Below are 27,410 nucleotides of genomic sequence, written 5' to 3'. Positions count from 1 at the left end.
CACATAATTCAGGATAATTGGCAGTCAGTGCTCAAACAGCCCTGTGATTAAATGGGCATGGAGAGGAAAATAGGTTCTCACCTATTAACAGGTAGGCTGGACTGGTGTTGGTGTGCAACCGGGCCATGACTGGATAGGGCTGTCTGACTTTTCCAGTTCTGTTTTTTTTTTTTTTTTTTTTTTTTTGATGGATGGGCTGACGCTCTCTTTCCCTCTTAATATTTTACCTCTCAAAACACCAAACGAGCCACTTAACTTTATATTTCCTTTTTTTAGACTCCATCTCAAGTATTCATTAGTAAATCTTAATGACTGCTAAAATTGTAGGAAACCCTTCACTCCATATAAAAGGGAAAGAGACCATTTATTTTCCCTTCTTTATGTCGCTTTTGCAAACAGCTCACTTTTGACAACGAGCTGTTTATGCCACAAAGGAAAGGTTTGACAAGGTTTTTAATTTTTGACAAGGAATGTGGCCATTTCTGTGTGCCTTGAAACAATTGTTTCCGATGCAAATGTTTTAGCACAGCCACAAGGCATCTCAGGCAGCGCCGTGAGCGGAGCTCCAACCCACTCGGCACCTTTTCTGATGTGTGTTTGATTTCAAAAACCGTAGAAATAATATACAGTTGGAAATCCGGGAGTCAGAAACAAAACATTCAAGAATGCCCATGGTACTTTACCATCCAGTGTGAACCCATGGCATGTTTTCTTATGATATTCGGGTTTGCTTTCCTTGGCTACTTCGTGCTTGTTACATTCGTTTTGTGCAGCAAATTAACTGTAAGTGACCCAGTGACCAAAATCTGGCTTTGAACTCTGATCTTTGTCCCTTGATGCCCATATACTGGATGGTGACTATGTACCACCACACATCCTCTATTTCTTCCCATGTTTCCCAGTTTTTCTGTTATGCTGTGTTTATCTTCCTGGACACAGGGATTGACATTTCCAGAATGTTTGCTGGAACCACTGTCTCTGCACCCCAGAAACACGAGTAAGAAATGAGAGACGGGTAGAGTAACTGGAGATAGAAGTTGCAGGACATGCACGCACGCACTCACACACACACACACACACACACACACACACATGCACACACAAATCCACAGAAATAAAATGGAGGGCATAATTTATTACTTTGGAATTTGTAGCATTTTAGAAAGTTAATGTTACAATTTGCATATTCCAAAATTAAAAATGTACTGTTAATATGAATAGTTACACATTATTCCTGTTTTATGTAAATACCGAAGTTTAAGTAACAGTTATCTGTTTGAGACCATATGCATTTTTAAATGTTTTTCAGCGTTAAAGGCTAATACCCAGGTAGGCATGCATTCCGCGTTGCTACTGAGAGCATCTGGTCAACTGAGCCAGGAGGAATGACATCTAGAGATCATACCGAATTCCATATTATCCTTGGGCTAAAGAGTAAGACTCTGTCTCCATCAATCAATCAATCAATCAATCAATCAATCGTAATCAATCAAGCTATATTCTGTACCTTGATATATTACTTTTCATAAGTGACATAGTTTGTTTGCTTGGTATACATTATTTATACTGGGATTTGAAACATACCGTTGTGGCAAAAGTCTGGATTAGAAAGAAAAATATTCGAAACAGTCTCGGAAAATTCCACTTCGGCACCCTTTGCTAACGCACTATCCTTAACCTCCGAGCAGGCTGACTCTGCAGTCTTTTATTAAGCGTCGTAGAAAAGCTTTGGTTTATTCCTTTTTGGCTAGTTAAACTGAATTATCTCTATTAAACAGTGATAGGCTAGGGCATAGATTCAGACAGTTATAACATTAAAAACAAAAAACTCTCCTTAAAGTACAGCCCTGCAACAAGTGCGCCCTTAGAAGCGAGAGGGACGCCGAAGCCAGGAAGCCACTGATCTACTGCGCAAGCTCCATCACGAGGATTCTTAACTTACGGCATAAAGGTGTCGAAGAGGGGAAATCACTTTTTATCTCACTTTGAAATGCTGGACCATGAACCTCTAGTGTCTCACATGCTGGGCAAGCATTTTACCAAGAAGCTACTTCCTCAGCATTTCTCTTTACTTTTGAGGCGGGGGTCTGACTGTGGAGCATGTGAAGTTACAAGGGGCAAGAGGAGGTCGGGACAGAGGAAATAGTTTTTACAAAAGTACTAGGTTCGATCCTGAGAACTGTAGTTCCTTCCCCCCACCCCACCCCTCCCAAAAAAACCCTCCATTTTCTCTTTTGTGTTTCGTTATTGCAGGGAAATGGAATTGGGAGGAGGGCCACGAGGAGGGCCACGACAAGGCTTTTGTCTGTGGTAAGAGTCTGTGCAAACCCTTGCCACAGAGTCAAATTTGAATCTGTTTTTAGCTGGACACTGTTGGCCCAAAGTCTTCCAGGCTCCCTGTAAACTGTACGCTGAAGATTTAGCCAGGTGATTTTTCTTTTCCTTTTCCTCTTATTATTTTACCCCAGCTTTCTGAGGACATCAGGGAAAGAAGGAACAAGGGAACTATAATACGATTTCTAGGTCAAATAGCTATAAATATTTTCAAGATACACTCCGTTTTCCTTTTCTGTATATTTTATGCTGTCAGCAGCACTCTTTGAAAGGGCCTGTTTCACCAGCTCATGTTGTTCTGAAGACTTTCCTTGCTTGAGAATTGCTAATTATTCAAGCGGATTACAGTGTGTGTTTGTGTATGTGTGTGTGCATGTATGTGTGTATATGTGTGTATATATATATTTGTGTGCGTATGTGTGTGTATGTGTGCATGTATGTGTATGTATGTGTGTGCGTGTATGTGTGTATATATGTATGTGTATATGTGTGTGCCTGTGTGTGTCAGTGTATGTGTGTGTGTGTCTGTGTGTGTGTCAGTGTGTGTGTCAATGTGTGTGTGTATGTGTGTGTGTGTCTGTCTGTCTGTCTGTCTCTCTGTTTTGGTAGGGAGCTTAACTATTTTTCATGAACTTAAGTCTCTTCAACTATCTGCTGCTTCATTTTTTTATTTGTTTCCATTATTACATTATTCTGTAAATATGCTTGCATTACTCTAGTGTTTGTTGTGTAATTGATAAATATTTTCCTCATCTATTGTCTTTATTTTGCTGTCAGAGCAAGGTGCTGCATGAATTAACAGTGCTGAGAGACCTGGTTTTATCCTTTGTGGGGGGGAAAAAGGAAATTTAAATACATGTTCATGCCACTTAGGAAAATAAATTATTAACAGATAAATTGGAGGGAAAAAATATGAAGCCACAGTAGCTGAGAATCTAAACAAAATCTTCTGACTGAATAAAAAATGTCTAAAAGGTTAATTGTGTGTGTCAATGTGCATATACACATGTGATTCACAAAAATTACACATAGTATTTTGTGAATGGCATTCCTTGATTGATTGATCGTTTAAAAATGGCATTTTTAGTTCATTCCCAGAATGCCTTGCTCAGTATCCCACTTCTTTTTCCATAGGAACTGAACAGGCATGATGGACTTCCACAAGCATATGAAGTAGCCACTAAGATTCTTCTTTCTTATCCACATGCCTGGTTAGTTCTCTCCCTGCTAGTGAGCTATCCGTACAACACTGTGTTAATTCTTTTGTCATTTTGTTAAAAGTAATCTCTTTGCTAGTGGGGTATGGAGTTAGCATTCACATGGGACCCATGAAGCAGGGTGTGATGGAGATGTAGAAGAGAGGATGATGAGGTCTATGCTGCATTTGAAGGAAGTGCCATGACACTAGTTATCTACGTATTTCAAGGACTTGAAATAAGCTTCCAATGGACCAGATAGGCCATCGGTCATGGAATGTGTATAATATATCAAAGACGTAGATAAAATGAGAAACTTAGAGAAAGATGCATGAATTCTCATTCTCTCATATACAAGTGTTGTGACCTTGTAGCAAGGGAGGGAAAGGCAATCCTGCTGCATTCTGGGTGGCCATTAAATGCAATTCTAATTGCCACTCATAGCTTCCAGCAACTGAAAGAGAAGCTTACTCTTAGTTGAAATTCATTATCAACTACTAGCACTGACATTATATGTTAGATGATGCTGTTATGTATAAATATGTTGTGGCTACAAGAACTATTCAACTCAGTCAACTCCAGGCTGCTTACCATTAGGTCAATGTTGGTAAAACATACGCAGACACAGATGTAATTTTCTACTCTCAAATCTCCACTCCCTCTACCTGTAGAGAAAGGGGGATCTAGGGAGGATAACAGAACTCCCAATAGCTATGCCTATCAGACACACATGAAAAGAGAGAGAGCAATTCTCCCAGGGGCTGGCACAACACAGTCTGAAAACCCACTGTATTCAAGGAGCTCCTTCAATTGACATAGAATAATAAAAATGGAACCCTATTCTCTTCTGATGGCTGTGGCTACATTCAGTGTGGTTTGAAAACTCACCTTTTGTTGAGACGTAATAGAGAAAAGGGGACTCCTGCTTCTCAGGGGTATATAAATACAAATATAAATGGAGAACCATTGGTAAAGGGTGAAAGATGATACTTTTTGTAGAAAACAATGCGAGATGTTGAAAAAGGAGTGGGAATTTAGTACGGGGCATAGATATCTGCATAGATCTGTAGCAAATAAATCAACAGCACGTGTGGGTCTGTTTAGCCTTCTGGGCAAGAGTTTGATATCTGTGATGGAACATATCTGTATTTGCATCTGTGTTGGCCCCGCAGCACAGACAGATGCACTAAATACTTTCTTCTTGAAGGGAAAGGCAGCTGATATGGGAAGGGTTGAGAAGAGGGAATATGGGAAAGAACTGAATATATCTTGTTCAAAAGAGTTATCATGTTACTGCCAGTTCCTGTTTGTTTTAAATTCATTAAAAACCAGTACTCCAGTTCTGTGGTCAGGGAGGCAGGCATTACTGTCACCGACAGCTTGGGGTACATTCTTGGGCTGTGCCCTTGGGAAATCACAGTAGATATGTAGTCCCTGAGACCGTTAAGTAGAAGTGTAACTGGGACTCCCCCATGAAACTTAGGCAAAAAAAAGATCACTTTTTAAAAAGGGGTTTCAGCTTTCTCTAAATGGACCTTGAGAATTTTCTGTTCTGTACACAGCCTAGGAAGGCTCTTTCCAACACCGCATTTATCAGATGAAAATAGGGCACATTTGAACCCTGTACTAATTCAGCCTGAGGTGTTGTTGAATTCAAGGTCCGCTAAAATACTTCTTAGTCCTGTTGTCAGCTTTTAATGACAGTGGTGGCAGTGAACTTGCCACCAGTGATGCTGACAAATCCCGTCACCTGAGTGTTTCCTATGTTCACAGTGTTCTTCAGGGAGCTTCACAGGTTACACATTGACTTAGAACCCATGTGATGGGCATGGAGCACCCTGCTTCACAGAGACATGTCATTGGCATAGCAATTAATACTTTTATTCTTCTTCTACGAGGAAACTAAGCATCTCACACTTGGCTCGATTTTCCCACAATAACAGGCAAAGCTGGATCTCAAGCCAACTAGAGTTTCATCATCATATTTGGAGCCCTGATTCTTCCCATGCTATCTCTGGATAAGACACTTGTCGTCAAATGATACATTACTGATGTTAAAACAAATTGGAAGGTCGGGCTAAACACCGCACTCATCAATAAGAAGACATAACCCTCCTACCCATGTACCTTTGCTCAATCCAGACACAGGATGTCTGTGTCATGAGAAAATCACTTCCTGAGCAATGTCTCAAACCGTCATGGTTTGGGGGTGCAGTAGAAAGCATCCAACTGATTTGTTTCATGCCCATTCATCTGGTTGTGAATAATGGAAGGGGACACAAATGGAAGGAAACAAAACGCCTTCTCTCTTCTCTAAGTCTGAATTTTCTCATTCTAACATGACCCACTTTAGGCGAGATTTCCACTAATGAACACATATGCTAGTTTCTGATTTCTGAATGTGCATTAAAGCTCATCTAATGCAAAATTAACCTATCTTTATTACTGGAACTGTAGACTATTAAGGTAGCATGCAGAGTTACAGAATTACACATTTGGATGAGATTTCCATGGGAGGCACCTGTGAATTTTATGAAAACTGTTCCCCTTCTCCTGCAGTCTGGGTTTTGAGTCAGGGATTAATGAAAGCAAGAAGGAACAGGGTGTTAGAACAGGGGACATTTCTTGAAGGTCACACACTCCAACTTTTGGTCCCTGGACAAACCCAATTTAGCAAGGATCATTATCCTTAGGAGGTACTGACATTTGCAACACAAGGTATAAAAATAGTCAGTGCTTCAAAATGTTAGCTGTGATAAGCACTGACTTTGCAGTTTCTCGTTAATCTTCACAAAATACCTAAAACATGGATGTTATTTCTGTCATCATTTTACAAAAAGGAGCACTAAGCTTAAGGCTTTCATTTTAAATTATACATCTATTAACTAATAAAGCCAAGTGAGATCCGTTGGTTGCTAAATACTCATAACTACTGTTTTCTACTCCCATTGCTGAGTTCCTAAGGAGTTTAACTCTGGTAGAGAGCACCAACTAGGCCATGTTGACTTATAATACATGTTTACTAATTCAGGTAAGTATAGAAGAATTAACACCAGGAACAGCTGGCAGATGTGTGAATTAGGATAACAGAGAACTTCAATAGCAAAAAGTTCTCCTACCAGATCACCCTGTAATCACAGTTCCCATTCTTGATTTATTAGCCATGTCCAGCTACTAATGTTTACATTTTAAGGGAAGACTTTGGAGTCTTATCTCAGGGTAGTGACATATTAAGCCATTATCAACCATTAGTAGCTTAAATAAATGTATCCAATTAGTACTCAGTCACCCCCAAGAGGTCTGGAGGAACTGAGCTGTGAGACAAGTAAGGCCATGTTTTTTATTGAACACATACTATGCACATTGTATAAATCTGGAGTAAATGTGAATCAAAAAGTAACATTTTTCTCTGCAATGAACAAAATGTCTTAGACTATGCGTACAAAATGATCTCAATCATGATGGTCATTTGGAATTTGCAGTATGAAAAGTTACAAACCTTAGCAGGTAAAAGTTATCTTTAAACATTATTGTATGTTCTGAAAAAGAACTGATTAAAAATCAGTTTTAGGACCCACTGATAACCTGCAAATGTTCTTCACACTGTCATTTAATAAAAGATCTAGTATTTCAATGTTAAACTTAAGAAGTTTCTTTAAGACAAAAGAAGTTGGATTGAGTAAAGAATGAGTGTAACTCTTTGTTTTGGATTTTTCTGATGTGTACACCCGTATGTTAGACGTCAACTTTTTACCATGAGAAGATATATACTGTAAGAAGTTTAAACATAGCCCAAGTAAAGTGGCATGATGAAGAGTTATGTAATTTGTCGCTGAAATTTAATGATCTTCAGCATCTGCCACATCTAGACCGATTTCTCCTGCTTGTCTCTGACATCTAGTTTTTATTCATGCCCTGTCTTTCCCATAGGATTTATCGAAATAGAACTCCAAGTCTTGACTGCAAAATGTTCATTAATGCACACAAACTTGTAACCCAAGCAACTCCTATGTGTATATCATGTGATGCACATGTATGGAGAGGCAGTTAACGGCGGGGATGTAAATGCAAAGATTAGCTGCAGAGTCAATGGGACCCCAACTGGAGATAACAGAGGAATGAGGTCATTGTTAGTTTTAAACCATTGTAGGAAAGATGGGCATTATTAGGCCCATTTTGACCAGTGGTGTTTGGAAAAGTCAACGTGTGTCAGCTAAAAATGATGAACGGTCCTGGCAGAAACACACAGCTAGAACGGGCCAGATGGAGGCTTAAACCCATATCTGTCACACTCTAAAGACTGTACCACTTCTAGCTTGGCTTGCCGAAAATATGAGAGAACCATTCTAATTTCTGCTACTTATTCTTAAAGTGGACCCGGGCAGGTAGTGTATATTCCACCAACATTTGTTAAAAGAATATAGGTCAGGCTTTGAAAGGTAAGGTGTTTAGTTCTAAGGGCCCAGAGTCATGTTTACCTGGTCAGTACAGAAATTCACATGTTAGACCAGGAAAGTAAGTCAGCCGTGTTTCACCCTTCAGTTGACCCTAATTCAGGACTACTCATGGAACAGGAACAGACATGTTTTAACATGGACACGATTGCAGTAACAGCTCTAGGTCTAGAGACTACAAAGCTTATTCCTATGTTCTCCTTTACAGATGGACAGGAAATGCAATGTGCTGAACTCATCTTTGAGTGCGAAGTATAAATACGTGTCTGTATGGGTTGGGTGTGTTTTTACACAGACTGAGGGAGGAGGAATAGTGGGCAGCAGCAGGGAAGGAAACAAAGGAAGAATTGGAAAGAGCCTGAGAGGACAATTACATTTAAATGGATATTTTTCAGGATAATTAAAACTGATTTTCATGTCCACCACTGACTCTAGCCCTCACTGTACAGGGGCCAGTCAGGCAGCTTTCACAGGGGACAGGAGTCTAGGGGAGAGGTAGGACAAGGCAGAGCCTATGTTTCTATAAACGGGAGATCCATGCCTTATTTTCTGTCATTTGCACAGTATACAAGCAGCTTTGGAGCATTTAATTTCAAACAGGACACCAGATATCCAGATGCGTCTATCCTGCCTTCTAAAATTGCTCATTTGTGTTTTCAAAGAGAACATGCACGTGGATGTAATTCATGGGAATGAATTACTCGGGTCAAGGTAACACAGTGGAAAGGAGGGTTAATCTTGGAGTGCTTGTCTCCACCCCATAATCTAAGTGTGGCCCTTTGTCTTCTCTTTCTGGTAGACATGACATGCTGGGGAGAAAAAGTGATCGGCTCCCATGTAGTGACGATATATTTTCTTTAAAGATAGGCAAACATAAGAACAAAATTTTCTTCGAAACATTCAAGGGATGACTCTAACCTACTTGGTTTGTGTCCCTCGCTTTGCGAGAAAGATCACTCCCAAATTTCAAATAGGTAGGGATCAGACCCCATTCCTGTCCCAGCTGTATCATTGATCATCCGCCACTGGTCTTGTAGCACACACAGTTGAATTGCTTTTCCCCGAGGGAAGCAATGCCTCCAGGTGTGCTAATAATAAAATTAATAGCTTAGAGAAACTGCTTGCTACAGCAACAGCAGCGCAAAAGAAAAAAAAAAGGGAGGATCGATTTCAGTGTTTAACTGTCCTAATTCCATGGTGGATACCCCACCCCAGCCCCTGGTGAGCCAAGCTCCATCTCACGAATGATCAATAGATGCCTGATTTAAAACAAAGAACCAGTTTCAAGATTAGAAGTCTTTGTGAATAAGAAGATGTATAGTGAAACTGTCAGAACCCTTCCATTCCCATCGTAGCGCTGCAACTAGAGGGAGAGTGACTAGAGGATATGAAAAGGAGACCCAGCCACATGCTGTGTAAAGCTTTCTGCCTATGGACAAAGAAAGAAGACTAACCTGGCACCAATGCTGCTGATGGCATCACATAAATATGAATTTATGGAGTTGCTACGTGCTTAAGGGACTGTGAACGTAAAGATATGTGAATACTGGGAGTTGCATGCAGAGTAATATGTTTTTGCTCCAATCAGTCTGCTGTCTGCTACTTTGATTTAGAACTTCTTGCAGATGGCATTCTGATCACTCTGGAAGGAAGACTCCCATCCTTGATAAACATCTTGGCCACTGATCCTGTGATCTGCTGATCTTTCAAGGCCAGACACCTTTGAAGGCCTCTCATTCCATGTTTCTTATTCTCTACTAATTCTCTACCTGTGCCTTCATGGGCATGAGTTTCTTCAGTTTTCTGGAATGCAGTTGGGGCTAGAGCTGGCCATCTTTCTGTGTCTCATCGTTTTCTTCACCATGTGTTATTCTTTTCCTGTTCCGGGTGAATCTTTAGTCACTGGCCTTTCTCTCATTTTGCCTATCCCTTCAGCAAGGGAATAAGCTTCTCCCTATTGGAACTCCATCCAGTTCAGGGTCTGAGAACCAGCCTTATGCACACAGGACCGTTTATCAAGGACAACTGGCCATGAATGGATTTTTGCAACATTAGTCAGAAAGAAATGTAGAGTGTGAGCGTGCATGTACGCATTGTAGTTTGATTATGTCAAAATTGACTCTATTCAAATCAGGATGCATCTGGTTTGCCTTAAGCCAATCTCAAAGAAGCCAAGCAGATTCTTGCTTGCAAAGCCATACACACTACTCTAATGATTTTGTCCATTAATAATGTGCTAGGAAACTCAGCAAACAAACCAAGAGGGATGCTACTCTGGGACAGTCAGCTCAAGATGCCTGCACAGGTAGATTCAGGTCAGCTTACTGAAAGAAATTCCCGCTTCCCTTTGATGTATTTCCCAGCTGGTTCTGAAGTAAATCCTTAAGCCACGACTTAAACTGTTATGAATAGACCTGGTTTTTTTTCTTCCCCTCAGACATAGCTAAGTAAGAGCCCTCTCCCTACTCAGCCCATGATGTATAAATTATATTTAGATTGAGGTTTCTATTTTGTTCCTTCCTACCTGCACCGAATAAGTGTGTGCTCCTAGACTAGTGAGAGACACTTTATGAGACTTCTTTACAGGGTTGGATTACGCAATTTCCCTCCTCCCAACGACGCTCTACCTCTGTGGAAGATGGACTGATATAAGGCAAAAGGCCATGATGATCCCTCACCCCCAAGAGTGAAACAAAATATACTCCGTGTAGTTACCTTTTATGCGAATTCCACAGAGGCAAACCATTTAATTTGTAGATAAAACTGACATTACATTTGTCTGTTTGGTTGATTTTTTTCATTTGTCTGTTTGGTTTTTGTCTTCTTGTTTATTTTTTAACAGTGATGCTGAGAATTTGTTCCCAGTGAGGGATCCTTTCAATACCCCCCCACCCCCGCCAGCATTTAAGAGCATCCTGTATGAGTTCATCCTGGGGAAAGCCTTTTGCTTTTCCCTCAGTCCTTATTTGGGTCACCACTCCATTTATTAAGTTTCGGCTTTTCTCCGTGTGTGCTTTTCTCTCTCCTCTTCCCCCAGCCTCTCCCATTCTCCTCCAGCCACCATTTCTAGTCCCCTCTCTTTTTCCTCCCTTTCTTCTGTCCTCCTCCATTCTCTCCATCTCTTAGGCAAGGGACTTTCAAACGCGACGATAGCAACTTTACGGGTTCTTCCTTTCTAAAAGAAAATGCTCTGCGATTCTTTAAAAAGCAGTGACAGTACGGAAGACGACACAGACCAAGCCTTTGACCCATACGAATCGTCTTTTGTAGCAGTTATACATCACAGTCTTCCTTAAACGTGTGCAACTGACTATGGATTACACCCTAGCCCTAAACACTGCTAGGCGCAGCATTTGAATGAGTGCATGGGGGATCTAAGAAGAGCTGTGACCCTAGTGATGTAACTTAACCGATTTTATTTTAAATACTTTCTGTCATTGGGCATGAATTTCCTTTTCAGAATCTAAAGGTTCGTAAAGTTTTTTTTTTTTTGTCTTGATTATAAAACCAATGGAAACCTAGATCCATTTCATTTATGCAACGTAAGTACCCTGTAAAAGTAGAGCAATGCTGGCTTCCAAGACCATGAATTCATTTCCCAGAGGACACCTGAAACAAACCAGGCATTCTAGGGAGAGAGGAAGGAATGAGGGAACGGTGCAGAACGTTGTACCGAGCATGCCGTTAACCTGCCTGCCAACTTCATCTCCTCCTTGCCAGTGGTTTTCAATTTCCTTTGAGTATTTTTTTTTCCTTCACTTACAACAGTAGTCACAGTGAAATCAGGATTTTCCTGCAAAATGGATGCTCTCCCTTGCCAGATGTGTTGGGAAATATTTATTGTTGAAAGCGAGAAAATGTTTCTATGAGGCACATAAAGCTAATGGGAGCTGAAGTTCGTGCCCAGGAACGTACTATTCAAGTCAAGGTAAGGTTGTTATTGTAGGACAAGCAGCTGATTGGGATTCTATTGCCTTTTAAAGATAGGAGGCCAGGTAAAGGAGAAGAGAAAAGAGAGAGAGTCCAGCTCTAATGACCTTCATTTTCCATCCCGAAAACGAATGGTAATAGCCTGAATATAGTGAAGTTCCAGTGAGTTAGGATTCATAAATATTAAATGTAATGGAGGAAAATCACAGATCTTTAAGAAATTAACTTGAACAAATGGTGATTTTAGTTACGATGTTGTCATTTTGAGTAATGGTCATTAGCACAGTGGATTGTAATGGGGACCAGCTTACTGTATGGGAAGAATGGCTTCTGATTAACTCAGGATTTTTCCCTGATGCTGCAGCCTGCTTATGACTGTACTATATGTCTCTCATCTAGAGCTTGTGATTGGCTCCAAGGGCTCTTTGTTTGGAGATGTGTGGGCTCTGTTTTCATGATTAAGCTTTTTTATGATTAGTCTCCATTTTCCTTTTTGTTTTAACTTTTACTATGAATAATACACAGTGCTTTAGAGAACTGATTGGCTGGCTGATGTAATTGAGCTCAGATGCAGTGTCCTCTTCAGTCTCCACAGTGTGTATGACTGATCAAATCTGGGCTCTTTCTTCCTGCCCAGAGACCATGTTGTCGGAGTAGTTTAACATTTTTCTCACCACGGAATGGAATGGCCTAAACTCAACATAGCTAACTTCACATCAAGTAGTTGTTAGGAATGCAAAGAGGAGCCCCCCGGTGTCATACAGAACCAGTTCCATCACACACACACACATACAGACACACACACACACACACACACACACACACACACACACGCATACACGCACACACTCGCGCCCTGAAGATGAGAGATGAAGTTGTGAATGTTCTAAGTTTCCTGAGAAATCTCACAGAACAACCTCCCTCGATGCTCTATGGAAACTTTCTCTCACCTCTCTTCAGCAGTGGGCCTTCTTCAGTGTTCCTAAGTTCTCTTTGTTATCTTCCTTTTGCTTCTCCACTGTCACTTGTTCCAAGTTCTGGTCTCTTTACTGTGTTGGATTTCACACCTGTTCTTTGTAACGTCTTCTTTTGTTGAAGCCCACTACTCTTGTTCAAGCACACCGAGTCAACATCCTCTGTACGTTGTTTAGTAAGGAGCCACATTTCTGCATGATTCCTCCTTGTTTCAGGGGAAGTGAAGGAACTTAAGTGACATTCATTTATAAAAATTTCTCATCCTAAAACTGGCCTTGCATTTGTGATTTGGTTCCCAATGGGACAAAGCAATATCTCTTCTCACTTAAATTTTTATTTTTATTTGGAGTAAACAGCATTATTTATACTTTCTGTGCCTATCCTTAAACTCGGCCTCTTGACAGGAATATCCTTGGTGGTCACTCCCATTTTTAGTGTCTGGGTTGGCTTGCCCTCTCTCTCCCATTATATCTCTACTAGTCTCCCATGGGGTCATGTTCATGAACATTTCTACATGTGTACTTCTTCAAGGCTCTGATTTACAGCACTTGTGCTAAGACAAGTCCTATACAATAAGTATTAATCTTCATAATTCATAGGAGAAGAACTTGAAGTCTAGTGATGATAGGGATTTCATCAAATGTCACACACCTTGCGCAGGGGGAGATATCAAACCTTGAAACTGTACAGATACACTTCAACATGTTCGTTCTACCAGACAGAAGCCTTCCCTGGTGATTGCTAGCTACTTTTCCAAAGTACAATCTAGATTATGCCTTGCCCCTTCTTGAAATAGCAGGGATTCCCATCCCACTTCCCTGAATTCTATACATTGCTGTTCATGGTCCTCATCATCAAAAACTATCATGTCCCACTCTTATTTCTATGAGCAGTGACTTGATTTATCTCCTGCCAGGCACTTAGAAGTGCTTGGTGTGACTCAAATGTATGTCTTACATCTCCAAATGCATCTTTTGGCCTAACAAGACCGTCTGTCTCTGCAGTGTTCTCTTTCTTGCTTCCATAGAGCACATGAAATTTGCCACATGCTCTTAGTGATAAACACTTGCATGAACCACTCCCTTTTCTTCCTTAGTTGAGAAAACATGTTTTCTTCTTTGAACTATTGCAGAAATTCGTAGTTTTCTTTCATATCGAGTAGGGTTAAAAGGAGGCAAAGTCATTTGCATGTAAAGAGAGGGAAGAATAGAGCTGCTACCTGAGTTGACTAATTTTGATTAAAGCTGCACTAGGTTGAATATGTCAGGCAATCATAATAGCAGTAAAGGAAAATATTTCTCATTGTTTTCTTGGTCTCCATGATCATGAATCTCTTTTTAAGGTTTTTAAGATTTCAGGTTCCCTAACATTTTCAAAATATTTCAAATTGGTAGAAGTTTTTTTTTTTCCTGGTGATCTAAAAAGAGAAAAGTAACTTTACATACTCAAGAAGGTAAGAAGACAGACAGAGATAGTGGAGAAATTATTTTTCTTCACTGAACTGAGAACGGGACCCCCGTTGAAGGAATCAGAGAAAGAACTGGAAGAGCTTGAAGGAGCTCGAGACCCCTTATGAACAACAATGCCAAGCAACCAGAGCTTCCAGGGACTAAGCCACTACCTAAAGACTATACATGGACTGACCCTGGACTCTGACCTCATAGGTAGCAATGAATATCCTAGTAAGAGCACCAGTGGAAGGGGAAGCCCTGGGTCCTGCTAAGACTGAACCCCCAGTGAACTAGACTGGGGGGGGAGGGCAGCAATGGGGGGAGGATGGGGAGGGGAATACCCATAAAGAAGGGGAGGGGGGGGGATTAGGGGGATGTTTGCCCGGAAACCGGGAAAGGGAATAACACTCGAAATGTATATAAGAAACATTCAAGTTAATAAAAAAAAAGGAGAAATGAAAGAGAGTAGAAAGAGAAAGACAGAGAGACAGAGACAGAAACAGAGAGACAGAGAGAGAATAGAAAATAGAAGGAAAATGAGTTTGGAAAGTAACTCAGTGCCTAAAAGCACTTGATATGAAACTCCATCAGAGAATGAGAGTTCAGTTTCCTGCACCCACATCCACCTATAACTCCTGTTCCAGGAAACCTAATATCCTTTTTATCATAGGTTCATAGGCACGAGGCAAACATGATAGAAACACATACATACATGCAAGCAAAATCTCATGCAGATGAAATAATGTGAAATTAAAACCTCTAAAAGGTGGGGGGTGTAAAATTGGGTTCATTATAAGAATGTGATAATTCAAAATCTAAAAAGCAGAAACATTTCATTTTTAAGTAATAAGCAGGAAATGTTAATATTTACAGTGAGAAAAGGATCGGCAAAGTAGAAAGCATATCTCATTCTCTTTGATCTTTAGTTGTCATCCCTAGAAGAATTATTCCCCTGAAATTTTATTATGAGGCCTTAAACAGAAAAAAAAATCTGGTAAAATATGGAATGATGTGCCCAATCTAGGAGAAATGAAGAGAGCAGTGGAGCAAATTATATGACACAAAAGAAAGTAGACATAAGTATAACTTCCCAACGAGATTAATGGAAATGAAAGCTCAAAACTTTTCAGAATAAAAAGGAGATAATGAGAAGACTAACTCTAAGGAGACATCACAACCGACAAAACAGACCAAAGAAGAGACAACAGGTTAGGTACTCCAGATAAGACCATGGTAAGATTTCTTGAGCAGACGCCAGTACATTCATGCCTCCATATAGGTAGTTAGGAATGCAAAAGCATCCTCAGAAGAATCTTGGATAGCTTGCCCACCTTAATTGCATGCTCAGAGGGATCACATTTTCAGCATTCAATACCATTACTTGAGTGGCAGAATAGAATACAACACCACCACTAGAAACAGATGGTCTTGTTGGAGGATCCTGGACTAAACAGAATAAAAAGAACAATCACTCAGAGAGAACTGACCATCCTCAGATTACAGTCCTGAAGACTTTTCATTCAAAGTCCTTTGAAGTGATTTTTTTTTTGTTCTGCCTATATATCATTTCAGGTGAGTGTTAGGTACAGAATTCATGCAACAGTTACAAATGATCCTCAAGAGAAATGGAGTAATAGGAAAGACTATGTTGACTTTGCCACTGTGTCCTTGTTGGCCTTTTACCTATTGCTTATATCTAGTAACCTCAGTCTTCCCAATTCTGAATGGGTAGAATATATTTGTCCTACTACATTGCCTTCAAGATTAAGTGATAATACAAAATACCTGACTCAGAGTCTATCATGTAGGGAATCTTTTCACTAAGTATATTTTTCCTCTTCCTTTTTCTAATTCCTATTTCCATATTGAAGATGCACCTTAGTCATAAACACATTTATGAGTAGATCCAGCCAAGTTTTGAAGAATTTAATAACATGGTATTAGGAAGGGAGGGGGGGAATAGTTTGTATATCCCCACTGCCCAATCCTTTATGTCACATGCTTTATAAGTTTTGTAGTATGGCTACACAAGTTTAACAGCTGAACAACTATGTCAATGACTTTAGAATAAGAAGACACAAGTGAATGAGAAGACTTATGTGGAAAAAATATCCTGAGGCAAGATAGACCAGGGATGAGTTAACACCAAAGTAACTTCAAATCAAACATGCACAGAAATCCGGAGAAGGCTAGCAGAAACCACTCGAGGAGTTGCAAATATATAAAAGGCCTCAATGGAATCTCCAGCAGGACTGCCAGTCTTTATTTAGGATATGAAAGGCCACATTCCTTGAGTGAATATGGCTACACCTGTCTCTCTAAAAGCTTCTTTCAAAACCAAGGTTTCAGAAAGCCTGCATTCCTTCCTGGAATGCAGAGAAGAATCTGAGTCCATGCTTATCACATATTTCGACCATCATGTTTTATTTGTTTCCCTTGCCTACAGTACTGAAGTTACTGAAGTCCCCATGGGTCAGACAAATGGACACGGACATATTCATTTAGATCTTCCATTCTTACAAGGCCTTCACTTTCCAACACCTGTTCTAGTTATTAATCTTTCTTAGACCGTGTCTATTGTTCCTATCCAAGAGAAGATTCTACTTTTAACTGTCTGTAGGAGTGCACCCAAAGCAGTCTAGAGAAATCTCCCTATCTTAATTCAAATGCTTGGGCTGTCTAATATATCTTCAAAGGCCTGTTAAAAAGAAGCGTATTATTGACATGCTGTGAGGAATAGAAATACAGGAAGGAGAAGCCCTGATACCAGGGGTTCTTACTCACCCCTGCTGCCCTCTTCACGTGCACTCCAGCATCCTTAGGCTTAACTGAATTTGTCATCACCCCCCCCCAAAGTTCAGAAATATTTCTAACGATCTTTCATATTTCACATCTGTGCCCTCCTGAGATCTTCATGTTTACTCTACCTGCCATCTTCACGAGGTAAACTTCATGAAGCGAGAAGCTCCCAGATATTAGTGTGGAGACTCCCAGGATCTGTTGTAATTTCAGATCCAGTGTAAAGGAGGTAATGTTCTAATCAATGCTTGAAGCCAAACATGTCTCTTATTCCATAAAAAATTAGCCAGATCCATACCATGGGATGAAGATCATTCTAAGTTTTACCCATTGAACAGTGTTTTATACTTTATAAACCAACAATTCGTAAGTTGTGCTCTCTCTTCTATCAATGAAATACTAGCAAAATTCAGTACTTTCCAGTCTTTTCACTTTAACAAAAAATTTGTTTTGCTCTATTGGAATATATATATATATATATGTATATATATATATATATTCTCCTGTGTTTCCCTATCAAAATCATTAAACCCTTCACCTTTGAAATACTTAGCCGGCAGCTACTATAGCTAACCATACCATGACCTGAGGAAATTGCTACCACATTAAAATAAAAATAAATAAAAGGTAAAGAAAAATGAAGTGTGTCCCAGAACCATGAGAGAAAGAAAGCTACCATTATAAAGTTTTACAAAAGAGAGTTTTATGCTAAACATAAAAAGCAATTTGCTTAAGTTTTTTAATTATTAGATTTTGATATGAAAAGCGTTCTGTTACTTTCCAATGGAGCCTTGGAATCCCAGATTACAGACAATGAGATTGATTTCCACTTTATTCGGCTCTAAGACTTGCATTGTTAAATTTCAGCATGTATTCAGACTGTTCTTGATGAGGAATTGATGGAACTTCTCTGTGGACTGAAGATGTTTGTTATACAAACTGTGAGTTCTAAGCTCAGAAGTCTGCAGGTGTGAGCCCCAAGCCTGACCGAGATGGGTTAGTTTCTGTAGATGGGGGCAGTTGTACCATGTTCCTGCCAGCTGTTATATTGAAGAAATACAAACCTAGCAGAATCAGAGTTTGGGATGTTAAAGTGAGTTAGCAATCTGGATTTTATTTGCCACAAAAGAATCTTTAAGCAATAATGACAAAGCAACCAATATTCAAAAAACTTGCATGGAAACATGGTCAAATCAATCTGCCAAGCATGTGAAGCCCCGAGATCTGATTTGCAGGCAGACTTGGTGGGACCTGAGGCCACAGTTAAGATTCTCTCTTCCAGACACTTCTCTAACATCAACTAGTATTCTCCCTTTTGTCTTAATTTTGTAGTGCTGGGTATTGAGTTCAGAGCCTATGTTTGCTGCATATGAAGTCTCTCAATGAGCAAACTGAATTCCCCAGTCTCCCTGGTACTGTATTTTCCTTGCAATGAGATGAGACATTGTTCATGAAGGCACCTTCTAATGTGTAGCGAGTTCCATAAATAGTCACTGAAGAACTCTTATTTTCCTTTTATTGCCTTTAAGAAGGAAGAAATGTTATATGTAATAAGCTTCCTCAGAAGATGTGAATTCTATTAAAAGGGTGTGGGGTATTGGCAATATGTCAGGGAGAATCACAGAAGTCAATAGACAGGGTTTGCTCCGCAAGGTTTTGGTTCTTTTTAGACATGTTCTTTTCTTTCCAATATTCATAACAGGTGGACATTTATTTCATGCAAAGTTATGATTGTCTAAGGCAAACTGATCTTGCTTAATATCTACCTTTAACCATTTTAAGCTGAATGTAGATGGCTCTGCCTTTAGAAATACAGAGTAAAACACACTCTCTGAGGCACCGCATCATGGGAGAGAGCAATTGAATGGTCCCATAAATTTGAACTACTAACTTAAGAGAAGCACTATGAAATAAATAATTCAGACATGCACCAAAGAACACTAGAGCCACATGAGCATAATCAATGCTTTCTGTAGGCCCCGAGAACCTGTATATTACCGTAGGAAGTGGAGCGTAAATCTGTTTATTTCATTGTATGGGTACGGTTAGGATCTCTTATTTAAATGGATGTAACATTACACAGATTAAGGCAAGTGAATAGGCACTGGGTGCTTTGCCATATCTGAATTCATCTGTGTGTAACAAGATCATCCATTCCATCACTTGCCTCTGGTATCCAAAAAGCACACCATATCACTACCGCATATAGTAGAACACACTTCCTGCCTCCGCTTCTGGAAGCCATTTTGTTTTATTCTCCTATTCTAAGTGACCCAGATATTTTGATGGCAATTTTCTATAAGTTTCTGCTGGAAGGAAAAGCAACATGCGGCGTCTGGCTTGTAGGAGAGTCTTAAGAAGGAAGTTACACATAATCGGCTTCCTTAGGAGGCTTGTATGGACAGCTTGAGAGCTGTAGTCCTTCCGCTTAGCCTCTCGCTTAACCATGCCCATGTCTTGCTCACTTACGGCAGGCAACTGCTTTGTTCTGGCATTTTAGATACATTCAGAGAATGCTTAAAAATCTTCCTTAGTCTCTAACATTGTTTTTCCACAACTTCTATTGACTCCCGAATTCATGTAGTTAACGATATTTTTATTCGATTTCTGTCCATTGGAAAATGGCCTTTTTCCCTTTCTTAAGATTTACTGTATTTTGTTGGAGTGCCAGAATTTGACATCCCACCACCTGAGGTCCAGAGGCTATCCTGCCTGCCAGAGGAAAGGACAATAAAAAAGAGAGGTCAGGTTGAGTAATGGCAGAAAGTAATAAAGTTCCATAAAGATAGCCCTCATCCCGCTCTCGGTGGTCACGGAATGAATATGGTTTTTAGTCATAAACCATTAACCTTTTCCTTTGTGTCTTGCTTACCTGATATCGTGATGCTTTAGGAACTCTCAACCTCTTGTCCTCTTACCTACTGCGAAATAACTGTAGCCTGTAAACAAAGGTTTACAACGGGAAATGCTTGAGTTACAGATTTCCTAGTCCGCCAATTTTAATAGTTACACATATATCTATAACTACAGAGAGAGAGAGACAGAGAGAGACAGAGAAACAGAGACAGGGAAGAGAGAGAGACAGAGAAAGAGAGAGAGCGGAGAGAGAGAGAAAGGAGAGAGAGAGAGAAAGGAGAGAGAGAAGAGAGAGAGACAGAGAAAGGAGAGAGAGAAGAGAAAGAGAGAGAGACAGAGACAGAGACAGAGAAAGGAGAGAGAGAAGAGAAAGAGAGGAGAGAGAGAGAGAAAGGAGAGAGAGAGAAGAGAGAGAGACAGAGAAAGGAGAGAGAGAAGAGAAAGAGAGGAGAGAGAGAGAGAGAGAGAGAGAGAGAGAGAGAGAGAGAGAGAGAGATATGATGAGATTCCTTGAAGTATTGGTGAGGATAAAATTCATGTGTCAATATGAACGTGCTTACTATGAACTCATAGCCTGGAGGTAATTATGCAGAATAGTTTTAGAAAGTTAGTGTTCTGGTTATGCACGATTGCATGAGGTCAGATATGAAGTTTTACATGTGCTATAATGTCAGTGCTCATATGTTTTCAGGTTTGTGCAATTTTTAATTTCAGGTTTTTAAAAGATTTGTTTATCTTTATGTGCACAAGTGTTTTAACAGGGTGTACATGTGTGTGTGTGTTTGTGTGTGTGTGTGAGTGTGTGTGTGTGTGTGTGTGTGTGTGTGTGTGTGTGTGTGTGTGTGTGCAGGACATGTTATGTAGTACCTGTGGAAGTCAGAAGATGATATTGGATACCCTTAAACTAGAGTTATAGACAGTTGTATGATGCCACGTGGGTGCTACAAACTACATCCAGATCCTTTGGAAGAGCAGCTAGTGCTCTTAACTGCTGAGTCATTCCCTGATCCAAATTTTACATTTTAGATGAGAGATCTCAACTTAAAATAGACAAATCAAACTGATGACTAAATTTCTTTAGTGTATAGCATGGCTATTTTATTTAATCTGCATAATGACATCACCATGAAAAGATACGTACATTATTATTATTATTATTATTATTATCATTATTATTATTATTATTATTATTTCTTTTTTCCATATTTGGAAGCTGTAGCTTAGATATAGAACTTGTCCTGGATCACACAGGCGATCGTGTTTAGCACAGGATTAGAAGAGATGGAATCAATAGGGAGCTCATTTTGTCACACTCTTCTTGTTTTCCTGCTTTGTAAAATGAATGAACGAATGCACAAGAAAAGCAATCATATTGAGTAACCAGCTCTAAATATGAGGAAACTTGTCCTACCTTAGAAGAAATTTCTCTTTCCCAAATTAATACTCATTCTTGAGCTGCCAAAACGGTTTGCATTTTTATTGCCTTTTTAAATGCCTGCCTCTGTGTATAATGTTCTATGAAGTTTGAGCAGAATAATAGTTCACACTTAGTTCTGCAGCCAGCGTGTGAATGCTTATCATGAAACAGGTTCTGTGCTAGGAACAAGACAGACAAAGACATAAGCAAAACTGTGTTACCAACGTTCACTAGTGAGCATCCCAGATAAATGAGAGTGATAAAAGAGTAGTAGACTATTACAATAGTAGACTACAGTAAGGGATGGGCACAAAAGAGTCTTTGGAAACTTTTCCAATGTAGGGACTGGAGAGGGTGGAGAACAAATTTGGTGATCACTGGAGCACTTCCTTGGTTGAAAAGTTTTGGTCACTCAATCTCTTTATTATAAGAACAGTAAATGTCTTATATTTGCTAAACTGATTTTCGGGGTCTTTGTAGACACACACACAGGTACGTACATACATACATATACACATACATAAACACATACTCATGTACGCACATACAACACATATACACACAAACATGCTCATACACAATGCATACATACGCACATGTACATAGATGCATACAAACATGCATACATACACATGTATATGTATGTATGCATGTATGTATGTATTATGGGGAGAGACTAGAGGGAATGACAAAGACAGAGAGAAAGAGAGAGAGAATGAGAAAGAGAGAGAGAGAGAGAGAGAGGGAGGGAGGAAGGGAAATTGAGAGAGATAGACACAGAGAGAGAAAGAGAGAAAGACAAAGAGGGTGGGAGGACTATTGTATCTAACATTGAGCAAGGAACCGACATTTAAAAAGTAGCATTTACATCCATGGGATGGACCTTATTTGATAGTTTGTAAATTCTCCATTGAACAGGCTCTGAGAAAATTCTATAAAAAATCAGAAACATTTTATAAAAGTTGATTTGATCATCATCTATCATTGAAATATCCATGTGGACTCAAAAAATCATCATTTATATTGCATTTGGGTATAACAGATGCAGTAGCCCATAATGTGATATGGATTCCCTTAGAAATACATTTATCATTTGAATGTTCCTGTGAACTATATTCTGCTCTGAAATAGGTTTTCCTCACATTCTCACCAGAACCTGAAAAGCATTTTTTTCTTTGGACCAGCACTATATTAATCAATTATCTTACATCCAGAAGATCATAGCCTCGAGTGACAGTCGTCGTTTCTTTAAGCATGGTAGCCTGTGAGAAAATAAGTTGTTAATTCACCCTTGTATCCGTTGGCTGATCATGGTGACCTTAAAGTTAGATATTTTGTTCTTGGTAATAACAGTTAAAGTGTATTATGTTATGAGTGCATCTCATGCGTGTTATATATGACATTGAGATCACATGTTTATCATTTGCCTTTGTTAAGAGCTCTCAGTGCTTCATTTTTTCTCCCTACAATACGCAGTAAGGTCAGTTCTAATATCAACCCACTTTACAGATGATAAGACTGGAGGTTATAGAAGCCACGCCGCCACAGCCGAAGTTCTCAGCAGCTAAATGCATGCGCTTCCACGACCTTTTTCTAATAGTATCAAACATCCCTGTCCCGTTGGAATTAAAGTTTTGTCGTCTCGAACACAGCAGAGAACAGCCTTTAGACTTTGTCTTCTTAGCCAGGAATACCATGTTGGGGAATAGATGAGAGCAAGGAGGAGAAGCAGAGCAGGAGGCTTCTCCTGGAAAGCTTCAAGTTCCTTAGTGCGCAGGCTCAGTGCCGGGTGAAAGGGATTCTTTTCTCACCATCACCAGCAGCAGCGGCAACACCAGCAGCGGCCCTGCCTTTCTCTGGGTCCCCGTTCATTAGTAGTCAAGGTTTTCATTGTGCTCAGCAAAACAGTCACAGAGAAGAAATGTGCTGCACAGATGGGCCCATAGAAAATCTACTTGATGGATTCTTGAAAATTCACAGCTAAATGACTTTGAAGAGATGGGGTTTATTGTGTCCATGATTAAAATGAGGTGTGGCATGAATCTTTCAGATACAATGCTACCCCTGTAGAGCTTTTTAAGACTGATAAGGTACAAAGTGGTAGATGCCCTCTGGTTGTGCATGCGTCTTGGCTTATTGAACCATTCCCCCAACGAAGAAATATATTTGCACTCTATTTGGTTTTTAGGAAGGCAAGTGTAACAGTATAAACTAAGTGGGCTTCGGATTTTTTTTTTTTTTGGTTTGTTTTGTTTTAATGAGCCAACACCTTTAATTTAAAGGTTTTTTTTTTGTTTTTTGTTTTTTTGTTGTTTTGTTTTTGATCTTAGAAGTTCAAAGGCTTCAGAAACTCAATTCATCTTTCCTTGGACCACATGTACCATGCACACTTCCTAAGCTATCTGGGTTGCTTGTGAGAGATGCTTGCTAGCTTGTGTATACATAGGAATAGGGCCCAAGAAAACATATGGCTAGCAAGTGGCACAGATTATTCTCAGAATACTGTTTCATATTGTATATATATTTGAAGTTATAGAGTATTGATAGGTAATATATTTATCTTACATAATTTTTCGATAATTTATTCTCACAAATTGCTCATAAAACTGAGATTTGCAGTCTCAGAGTCTACCGGGCAGATGATTTACAGACTTTGGTACCAGGAAAGCTAATTAGTTAGTGATATTTTGGCTAGTTGTTTGTGTCATTACTTTTTAAAACTTTCACATAATGTTGGCTAGGGTTTTATCACGGTAATACTGTAGTTACGTGTTTTGGACATGTGCCACCAGAATAACAATACGTGGTATCTTAGCTATACTGTTGTCACAGAATACCACAGACTTGGTGGCTTTTAAAAAATAGATATTCATCTCTCATAGTCTGGCTCTCCGGAATGTTCAAAATTGGTGATTTCTTAAACATAGATGACAGTCTTCCTTCCTCTTATAAACTAAACAATGTATGTAAGGTCTCTGGGGTCAACGTTATAAGGACACTGGTTCGATTCATGAATATCTGCTCTCCTGACCTCATCACCTCTTGGAGGCTCCATTTTTAATCACCACATTTGGATATTAGCTTTCAGCATGCGTGTGATTGAACACATATGTAGTCGTTGTGTGGTGGATGGCAATACTGCCTTTCATTTTACAAGAATGCTCCTTCTACTGACCAGAGAGATGCCTAGGCTATTGAGTGCTTGCTGCTCTTACAAATGTTCTGAGCTCGGTTCCCAGCACCCACAAGGAGGTAGTTCTCACAAGCATCTTTAACTCTAGGAACAGGAGATCCAACACCCTCTTCTGGTTTCTGTGGGCACCCTCACATGCCTCCTCCTTCACTGTATGCACATAACTCAAAGTAAGTAAGTATGTTTTTGAAAGGCTCCTTAAATAACTTTGGAAAGAAAATTACACGAGAAGATAGCTTTATAAAGGCTATCTAGTAAATACCATTGTACATTTCATTGTCAATCAAGAAGAGTAGTATTTGCAAAACATTAGAAACAACCTCAGGAAAATTAAAGATAGAAATAGCCTACTCATAGCTGCAGATCTATATTTCCATGGAGAAATTTGCCTGGGTTTGTAGAAGTTTTAAAATATGAGAGGAAACTATATTCTGCATGAAAATTATGGCTGTGAACTAGATCTTGTGCACTACTGCACAGCTTGTGGTTAATTTTGTACCAATTTGACCACCGTGGGAAATTTTTTGAAAGATTATTTGGACAAAAGCAGAATTATAGGTCCCTGTGCTTTAGTGAAACAATCAGAGTAAAGGGATTTAGGACTATAATTTTGATGAACCCTGGAGGAAAATTATATATGGCAATCCCAGGAGATACCATATTGTAATTCCTGTGGTTGTGGTGTTATCTTAGGCTTAGAAAAAAAATGTGTGGCCTTAAAGCAATGATGGCCAAGTAATTATGTAAGAATTTACTCTGGGGTTTGGGTAGAGGCTATTTGTAGCATCTGCATACTCTTATAGAATCAATATCTATTCCATAATCTCACCAGGTTCCTGAAAACTTAACACAGTCCACGTTGTTCCTTATCCATACAACAGTGTTTGTGACATGGAGTTCTGTTTGCACATAACTCCTATTCTCCAACTCCCTTGGTTTTTCTAAGATTCGAAGAAAAGCACACGTAGAGTTGGTTTTCTGATTCCATTAGCACTGAAGCACCTGCTTCTCCATTGGAGAAGAGCGTAGGCATTGTGTAGAATCTCGCGGAGCTTAAAAGGGAAGACTGAGAAGAAATAAGACAGTTCCTGAAGATGAGTAGTCAGCACAGAATCTTACCTTTACATACAGTCACAGATTCCAGGCTAGAGACTATGTCTATAGTGCTCTGAGGTGTAATCATGGTAGAACACAGAAAATACCACCTCTTTATGAAATCATCTTCCGTTTTCATATCCATTTTAAGGTACAATTTAAATTGATCCTACATCATCAGTTAGAATGAAGACATCCGCCTTTGCTATGGCTTTCTCAGTAGCTCACAAGTGCATGTAATTCACTTGAGAAGCTTCTTGGGGGGTTACTAGTTTTTGGACTCACAAGTGGTTCAGAATTTGATAGGTACAGGTGGCTGTGTGGGTTTGAATATGTCTTCTGTGACTTTAATGTGCAACCGGGATTGGCAACCTCCATTCAATAGCATGACATCATCTCTCTTGACTACATTTCAGAAGCATTCCAGGTTCCAAAAATTAAATCAAAGTAAGGGTGGATTTTTTCAATTGAAAATATAATTTTGAAGTTCAACAGTTAATAGTAAGCAGTTCGTGTATAGCAACTCGACCAAGGCTGAAGCTTTTGAAAGGCGTAGTATTAGTAGGAGAGCTTGGAAAGAGTTAGAAGACATTTCTTGAGCTCTAGAGTAATCTTGGAACAGAAAGCGAACATGGGAGATGGAGTTCATTGCTTAAAAATTAAAAAAGAATGAATGGAAGATGGAAAAGATTTACCAAAGTCTCAAGTGACCGTCCCAAGATCATGTAACCTATCATCAAAGGGCCCAAAGACAAGCTAGCCCAATGAAAATGTGTAGAATAGCTCAAAAAAGTTTCTGCATATTAATTTTTCTTCTTACACTAGCACTTTCTTCCTTCTTATTACTAGATGTGTTTTATATTATGGATCATAACCACAGTAATTTATCTTTGATCTCCTCTTTAACAGCTTTGCTAATATAGAAATATGTATCATAAAGCTCATCTGTTTAAGTATACAATTCAGTGGCCATTAGCGTATCTTCAGTCCAATGTAACCATTACCGTAATCTAATTTTACAACGTGATTTTTACTACCTCACGAAATCACTTGTTATCGTTAGCTGTCACCAGGTGCTAGGAGGTAGGACCAGGGTTTCTTTTCTTAGCAGGCTCGGGTGTAAGAAAGGAGCCAAAGAGGAGAGCTACAAGGAAAGCGAAGGCGGGTGCCATTCCCAATGAAGTCAGCCAGCTGGGTGTTGCTCACACGCCATTGCCATTCACTCTGCAAGAGAGGACTCATTTCAGACCCAAAGGCCATGATGGAATATCTAGTTTTATCAGTGCACATATGTGGTAGATGTTTCACCAAGAGGAAAAAGGAACAGTCAGGCTTAAAAGTTTTTCCACCTCCATTGAAGGCTTGTCCTGTTGCCCTGTGTCGTCTTGCAAGTCTAACACTTATTTTCTTCATTGCCTATCTGCTCTTTAGTCTCCTCGCCTATAGCCAGAGGATCGTGAAGGCATCTGTTTCCCTCTTGGTACCAAAGCAGATATTGTTTGCTTTGTTTATTGATGAAATTTTTTTCAGATGTTTCCTAAAATTGAATGTGTATAGTTTCAAAGGTAGTAGAAGATATAGCTTGTTTTGTGTCAAGAATGCATTTTGCTTTATGGCAAGAGTGTGCGTTTTGTGATAAATTATTACTAATATTTAGCTTGATCATTTAAATATACTGAGCGTGCATATTTAGATGTACCCAATTTAGGA

General features: G+C 39.5%; 1 protein-coding gene, 1 long non-coding RNA gene and 1 pseudogene across 12 annotated transcripts in view; 2 read left to right on the top strand and 1 right to left on the bottom strand.

Moving 5' to 3' along the window:
* Nucleotides 1-1,497, top strand: part of LOC108352072 (uncharacterized) — a 2,585,468-nt pseudogene extending 2,583,971 nt beyond the window's left edge.
* LOC120095250 (uncharacterized) overlaps nt 1-1,925 on the bottom strand; it is a 37,302-nt gene extending 35,377 nt beyond the window's left edge. Inside the window, exon 1 of one of the 3 annotated variants that reach the window (XR_010055588.1) lies at nt 1,585-1,925. This is a non-coding gene — a long non-coding RNA (uncharacterized LOC120095250). The remainder of the gene's footprint in view (nt 1-1,584) is intronic. The other 2 variants (XR_005490627.2, XR_005490626.2) reach the window with 2 other exon arrangements.
* The window catches only part of Tenm2 (teneurin transmembrane protein 2), a 1,136,292-nt gene that overhangs the window by 120,120 nt on the left and 988,762 nt on the right, over nt 1-27,410 (top strand).

The sequence above is a fragment of the Rattus norvegicus genome, chromosome 10, assembly GCF_036323735.1.
Source record: "Rattus norvegicus strain BN/NHsdMcwi chromosome 10, GRCr8, whole genome shotgun sequence".
Classification (NCBI taxonomy): domain Eukaryota; kingdom Metazoa; phylum Chordata; class Mammalia; order Rodentia; family Muridae; genus Rattus; species Rattus norvegicus.
Note: the sequence above shows the minus strand (reverse complement) of the source record. Positions and strands in the feature narration are given on the sequence as shown.